This window comes from Gadus macrocephalus, chromosome 21, assembly GCF_031168955.1.
Source record: "Gadus macrocephalus chromosome 21, ASM3116895v1".
NCBI lineage: Eukaryota > Metazoa > Chordata > Actinopteri > Gadiformes > Gadidae > Gadus > Gadus macrocephalus.
In genome coordinates, this window is record NC_082402.1 from 15,545,273 (window position 1) to 15,552,772 (window position 7,500).

Sequence of the window (7,500 nt, forward strand, 5' to 3'; positions counted from 1 at the left end):
CAGCTAATAAAAATTGAGTTGGAAAGCAAACCAAGCAAAGAAACTTCCGGCCTTTGACTTAAAATAAAGTCATGTTTTGATGAATAATGTTTCCTGGCGTTCAACGCGCCTGTCTTAATCCGTGGGTCAAGAACCGTTGCCAAAGTTGACAATAACACCATGAAAGTCAGAATGTACTGCTCAGCCTTCATGTTTGTGAGTTCAGCTTTGGATGGTGTGGTGCCGGAAGTGGAAGAAAAAGGGGGTATAAAAGATGATGGTGGTTGACAACATGTTGCGGCATCCTCTATCTTACCACTCCACCCCCCCAGACCAGGTTATGAAGGGTTAGTGTTACGCCTCGTTTCCACATACGTACATTCTCGTATGCGATTGAACCGTCTCCGACCGAAAGTCCATTCATTCCTATGTGATTCTCCGTAATGTCCGTTTTTCCTCCGAGACTCCTCCCCTCCGTAAAATTTCTGTCCGGTATGTCCGTAATATACGTTAAAAAAATTTAACTTTCGCCGTCGTTTTACGGAGATACCGTATGAAAGTTTTTATGTTTTTCACAAAACTTGTAGGCTAAGTACCTGGCAGGCCAAACTCCTCGGCGATCTCTTTCCAAGCCTGGTTGGTTTGTTTTTATCTCTGCATATGTCGATCCTCATGTTCCAAAGTACCGGTCTCCTATCCGCTTATCCGGGGTCGGGTCGCGGGGGGAGCAGCTCAAGCAGGGGGCTCCAGACTTCCCTTTCCCGGGCCACATTGACCAACTCTGACGGGGGGATCCCGAGGCGTTCCTAGGCCAGTGTTGAGATATAATCTCTCCACCTAGTCCTGGTTCTTCCCCGAGGTCTCCAGGGAGACGCCAGCCACCCTTCTGAGAAAACTCATCTCGGCCGCTTGTACCCGCGATCTCGTCCTTTCGGTCATCACCCAGCCCTCATGACCAAAGGTGAGGATGGGAACGAAGATCGACCGGTAGATCGAGAGCTTTGCATGCGACTCAGCTCTCTTTTCGTTACAACGGTGCGGTAAAGCAAACGCAATACCGCCCCCGCTGCTCCGATTCTCCGGCCAATCTCACGCTCCATAGTACCCTCACTCGCGAACAAGACCCCGAGGCACTTGAACTTCTTCATCTTTTGTCCGTAAATAAAGTAATGCCCGTACGTAAAACACTAGCGACTCCTTCCGTAAATTTACGGAAGCACGGATACGAAAAACATACGTATGTGGAAACGAGGCGTTAGGGTCATGGTTAGGGTCAGCAGAGCCCATTGCTGCGGGGGCCATAAAGTACGCAGCGTCTGGACAGACTGACTTGAGTATACAGAAACGTATCACTGAGAAAGGAAAGAAGTTAGTGGCGTCTTGAAACACACAAACACTCATGTGTGTACACGTACAGCGAGAGGCACTCATACACACAGGGACTTAGACTTAGAATATACAAGGACGCTGAAAACACAGAGCTTAAAGAGTCAACGACATCGTATTTGTTCGGCGCCAAAATAAGTTGAAAGGCTCCGCCGGTGGAGCCGGCGTCACAATGACATGTTTACGAGAAACCAAGTGTGCTCAGCCCGCGGCCGACTCTAGGAATAAACCCCCTGATTTACAGGAGGAGCAGTGTGAGCGTGTGGAAAAAACAGCAGCCTTTGAGCTGCACCGGATCAGCTGGGAGCCAACAAACCGCCTCTGGCACAAGTCAGTTGTTTTACTCTTTATTTTGTTGTCCTTGTTGTTTTTGTTTGCTTGCTTCTTTTTGTTTGTTTACGAGCTACGTCTGTCCGTGTGGTTTATTGTTTCCACCAGATCCACAAGCTAGACTTTCTCACCGCGGGTCATTGTGTTTCGGAAAATCAGTGGCTGAGATGAATTGCCACTGTGGTTTGCGCTGACATTTTCTGCAATTATAGCGGTTACCTCATATTCGCTGTTCCAGGATACTGCCTTCAAGCACGCGCTCTCTCTCTTTCCCTCTACGAGCGATGCATACTTCGCCTCCTTATCCATCTTGTACTTCATTTTCTAGATGGTAAATATGAAACTACCACCAACTAGAAGGTGATTCAATAATCTCAGTGTCATCGTTGGCCTGGGGCCAGATATCTGAATGGGAGGTGTCAACCTGTAAGGTTCTTGATGCCAATGTGCCACCTTTCCATTACATAGCACAGAGGCTCCAGGACTCTATGCAGAAAAACGAACACCTCATTAGGGACACAAACAACTCTCTATGGAGAAATGGGCATGCATGCAAACCCACACATACATACATACGTGCATGCACAAACGCACACAGACACACATACACTCACACACACAGGCACAGAAAGACAGTTCGCTGTCCTGAGGTGACCCATAAATAACAGGGTCAAAGGGTGTTTATGTGTGTCTGTGGGGGGGGGGGACGAAAGGTGTGTGTCATATGGCAATTAGGAGAACAGGGTAAACGGCAGCCTAGACCAGTCTGAACCAGTGACCATGTAAGAGAATCCTGGGTTATGAAAATCAGCTAAATATAATTGATCTCAAACACTGGCACGGATACTCAATGTTTCCATGGAAGTACCAAATTCAACCCACCAGCTCTACCTCAAAAGCTGCTACAAGTTTCACTGCAAAAACATAGTGGGAGTTCAACTGCACACACACTGACAGACACACACACACACACACACATGCATGCACCTAGGCAAGCACACACGCACAGACTCAATCTTACAGTGTACAATCTAAAGTGAGCATACACATCTCATCTCAAATCATGAGAGAGCATCAGCTGACGCATGTACAAGCCGATTCAGACGTTAGAAAGCCCGCAAATGAAAAGAAGTGTAAGTACTCATGTTACTTTTTTACTGCACCCATTACTATTAAAAGACAAAGTGCAGGCTTAAAAAAGAAGATCATTTCCCAAACAAGCATAAAGCAAAGTCAGTCAGCATTCAAACACGCCTCGGGCGAGAGAAACCTATAGAGAGAGAGAGAGAGAGAGAGAGAGAGAGAGAGAGAGTGAAGGGTGAAGAAGAGAAGGAATATTTGTGAATGAGGGAGTGAGGGAGAGTAAGGGAGAATGAGAGTACGAGAGAGAGAGTAAAGGAAGGCAGGCTGACACTTACACACACATGGCTGAGCTCCTCTGTGTCCCGATGCAAGTCTGCGTGTGCGTCTGTTGTCTGTCGAAATAAAACCTTCCTCTCCCCTCCCCTCTGTAGTCGCGGTCTCTGTGTGTGTGTCGGTGTGTGTGGGGGGGTTGGTAGGTGGGCTCGCTGATGCACGGACGGGGGCAGAGAGCGGTAAAAACAAGCGCTCACGTGTGCCGGGAAAAACAAAAACAAGGATAGTCCTTTCTTTTAGTCGCTCCTGAGCTGCATCTCCAACGTAAGGCTGAAACGTCCTCTTGCTCTACTCGCTCGCTCTGCAGCGGAGATGAAGAGGGAGGACGGAGGTGAGGAGAAGAGAGAGTGAGGCAGAGGTTCTCGTGACCCGTTCCTCTTCTCCCTTTGGTTGTTTCTTCCTCTCCCTCTGTTCTCGTCCTGCTCTCGGGCTGAAGTCAGACACAGCCTCTAGACGACTGGAATGTGACAGCGAGAGAGAGTGAACGGGGTGTTGTGTGAGAGAGAGAGAGAGAGAGAGAGAGAGAGAGAGAGAGAGAGGGAAGGAGGAGAGAGAGAGAGAGAGAGAGAGAGAGAGAGAGAGAGAGAAGTGAATTAAGACAGAGGGAGCGAGAGAGAGAATCGAGGCATGCAGAGTGTCCGCCTACACAGCCTACTACTATAGGAGAGAGCTGCTGCTGAGAGGCAGGAGAGACAGAGAGAGAGAGAGAGAGAGAGAGAGAGAGAGAGAGAGAGAGAGAGAGAGAGAGAGAGAGAGAGAGAGATTTGTGAGAGAGAGAGAGAGAGAGAAAGAGAGAGAGAGAGAGTTGTGAGAGAGGAAGGGGGGAGGGGAGGGGTGGGCTCTGTGTGTGTAGCAATGTGTGTGAGTCACTTTTTGAGACAGAGGGGGAGTCAGAGAGAAAATAAGTGAGTGTGGGGTAGGCAGGAAATGACCTGGGAATTTCATTCAGCTGAGATCGGGGTTGGGGGGATTGTGGATCAGGTATACACGCTGTATACCCCGGGCAGGCGTTCTCTGCAGCAGCATTGCACCCCCCCCCACACACACACACACACACACACACACACACACACACACACACACACACACACACACACACACACACACACACACACACACACACACACACACACACACACACACACACACACACAAACATCACCATCACAAGTTTTGTTCAATTTATCTCTCTCTCTCTCTCTCTCTCTCCCTCCCTCTCTGTCTCTCTCTCTCTCACTAGTCTCTCTCTCCCTCTCTCCCTCCCTCTCTGTCTCTCTCTCTCTCTCACTAGTCTCTCTCTCCCTCTCTCCCTCCCTCTCCCTTCTCTCTGTTTTGTTCTCTTTATCCCTCTCTCTCTCTCTCTCTCTCTCTCTCCACCACAGGGTGAAAACTGACGCAAGCCGCAGACTGGAAGGCATTAGTCTCCGCGACCCACAGACAAAACCGAGGGGAACCTCACACACACGTTCTTCAGCAAGGTTTATCAACCATACTCTCACACACCTATACACACACACACAACACTCAAATTTATGGGATGGTATCGCTAAGCGAAGGGACAAGAGATCTCTTGGATTGCGAAGCGGACACAGCTTGCTGGCGGCGGCGCTCAGCCACTGCTCGCTGATCCGCTGATTGTGCAGTTTCCACGACAACAACATTGCCGCCTTTTCGGTTCACCGAAGAAAGAAAACAACGTCGGCCAGAAAAAAGAGACAAAAATGCAGGGTGCAGGGAAACGTCTGACTGTTTACAGTGTGGTCGTGTGTCCTTGTGTGTGTTTGTGTGTGTTCGAGCAATATGATTGATTGATTGATTGATTGTCTTTATTTCGAACATGCAAGCAATAAAAAAAACATGATTATTAATCAATTAATGATTATCAATTGATTATTAATAGATGAAATAAAAAATAAAAGAGACAACAAAAAAAACACACAAAAGAACTTTCTACATGCTCGAAAGGGGGTAGGAGGAAGTAAAAAAACTTATCTAGTCCTACCCCTTAATAAATATGCTTTAAGTACAGATTTGTGTGTGTCTGTGTATGCGCACTAAAGTTAGCTTGTAGTATGAGTGTGTGTGTTTGTGTTGGACGTTTGTATGTGTGTTCTCAAGTGGATTATGTCTGCGTTCTTTGATACCAGACCCACTAACCCTAACCCTGGTGGTTTATGATGTGAACTGAATCGGGCCTTCTGATTGGTAGAGATGGTAACCACCACAGCACCAGAGAGAGGAGCCATACTGCCCTTGCCCAACCCATTCTGTTGAACCTGCCGTCTTTGACGAGGTGGGGCTGTAGGGTGCAGGAGCCACAAAAACCCAGACAGAAGATGCTTTGACTGGGAGCAGTAGAGCAACATAAGCCTGCTATCTAAGGAACACTTATCAGAAGGGCCCCTGCTCTCACTGGTTACCATAGCAACCATAGTCAACGACCCCTGACCTCAATGAAAAAGGTATGTCGGAAAGAAAGGTGTGTGTGTGTGTGTGTGTGTGTGTGTGTGTGTGTGTGTGTGTGTGTGTGTGTGTGTGTGTGTGTGTGTGTGTGTGTGTGTGTGTGTGTGTGTGTGTGTGTGTGTGTGTGTGTGTGTGTGCTTGTGAGTGTGTGTGGGTTTCACCACGTCACAATACATTTTGTGAAGCTGTTTAACAAGCTGGAGATGGAACATAGATAACTCCAATAGACTCCTAACCCACAAACAAACCATTGAACATGCAGCCACACTGGACACCACACTGACATGGGTCAGGACATAACCTGTTGGGCTGAATGTTGTACAGAGAGCAGTAGAAATTCAGTGGAAACCCAAAGAAGAATGACTACATCACATTATATGAGGACTCATAACAGTATGGGAACAAATCATCATAAACCGGAGAGCATCAAGCATTTCTGCTTCATAATAAGGGCTTTGCTATTTTTCATTGATACTGTCAACACTCTGTGTCATTCATCTGAGCGGTAAAGATAGACTTGAGCAACTACTGACACAGAAAAGTCTGCTCAGTAATCCTCACTCTCTCTCTCCCGCTCTGCCTGCCTCTCACACTCTCCCTCCCTCTCTCCCTCTGTACCCGTCCCCTCACACTGTTTACCAAGCAGTCTGTAGATATCAAAGAGTCTGGCTGGCCCACAGACGTATCCCTTCAAAGGCCATTCTGCTCCTGTGACACAAGCCAAAGCCGCACCTCTGAATGTAATGATTAGCTACGGATGCTAACTCCTCTGAAGCATCCCTAAAGGCATGGGGGATATGTGTGTTCCGTCATGGATACTGCTGCAGTTATTTAACCGGTAGAACCTGCTAGGATCACTGCATGGGGCTGATCTTTTCAAAATGAAGGGATATAACATCTAACGAAATACTTTTCAAAAACCAAGCAGCTTTTCGATGGAGATCACAGGTGGAAGGTGTGGCGTTCAACACACTGAGCTTCTTTTCTAGCGCACAGTTTGTCGGTCAGGATTCAAAGGTTTGGAACGCCCTCTTTTCTCTCTGTGAGTGTCAGCGGTCCGGAGAGGAAGATGGCAGATAGAATAGAGAGTAGATAAAAGAGAAATGATGAATGGATATGTTAGGAGAGAGAGAGGAAGAAAGATGATAAGAAAGTTTAGTGGGACTGTGGGTGTAGGTGTATGTTTTTGGTTATGTGTGTGTGTGTGTGTATGTGTGTGTGTGTGTGTGTTGGTGTGTATGTGTGTGTGGGTGTGTATTGTGTGTGTGTGTGTGTGTATATGTGTGTGTGGGTGTGTATGCGTGTGTGTGTGTGTGTGTATGTGTGTGTGTGTGTATGAATGTGCGTGTGTGTATATATGTGTGTGTCTGTGTGTGTGTGTGAGAGCTCGCCATGCCAACAGTGTGTAAAATACCTCATATCCACCACATTGTCCTAATCCACTTAGCTTGTATATCACTTCAGAATTGGATGTGGGTTTACGTTGGAGATCGCCCAAGATGATGTAACCCATTTAGGGGAGCTTATGTGTTTAAAGGAGTACGTTGGGACTTGTGTGTGTTAACAATACATCCATAGGTTGCTGCGCGTGGACACGCCCGTTAATAGTATGGAACCGGAGGGAATCGACACGTCAGCTGACCAAACACATTGAAACACGTCCAAACCACTGACCCTAACCTAGCAGCCATCACCACGGCAACGCTAACCCCACAAACCCCCTTCTCTCTCCGGGTGTCCCCTTTGTAGGTTGTGGAGCCGACAGGGTGCCTGGCAGCTGGGCGGGGGTCGTGGGGGTAGTGGGGGCTGGGGGACCACACCCAACAGGGCGTGGCTGGCTCCGATAGGTTCCTGTGGTGTAATGGCTCTCAGATGCTGCTCCTCACGCCAGGCCTCCCTGGAGAGAGCTGGAGTGGGACCAGTTGG

At 48.0% G+C, this 7,500-nt stretch overlaps 1 protein-coding gene across 1 annotated transcript in view; it reads right to left on the reverse strand.

Annotated features, from left to right (window-relative positions):
* LOC132449530 (protein eva-1 homolog A) overlaps nt 1–3,794 on the reverse strand; it is a 31,842-nt gene extending 28,048 nt beyond the window's left edge. Inside the window, exon 1 of the mRNA XM_060041215.1 lies at nt 3,114–3,794. The gene's annotated coding sequence lies outside the window, so the exon portion shown is untranslated. The remainder of the gene's footprint in view (nt 1–3,113) is intronic.
* Between the last annotated feature and the right edge of the window lie 3,706 nt (nt 3,795–7,500).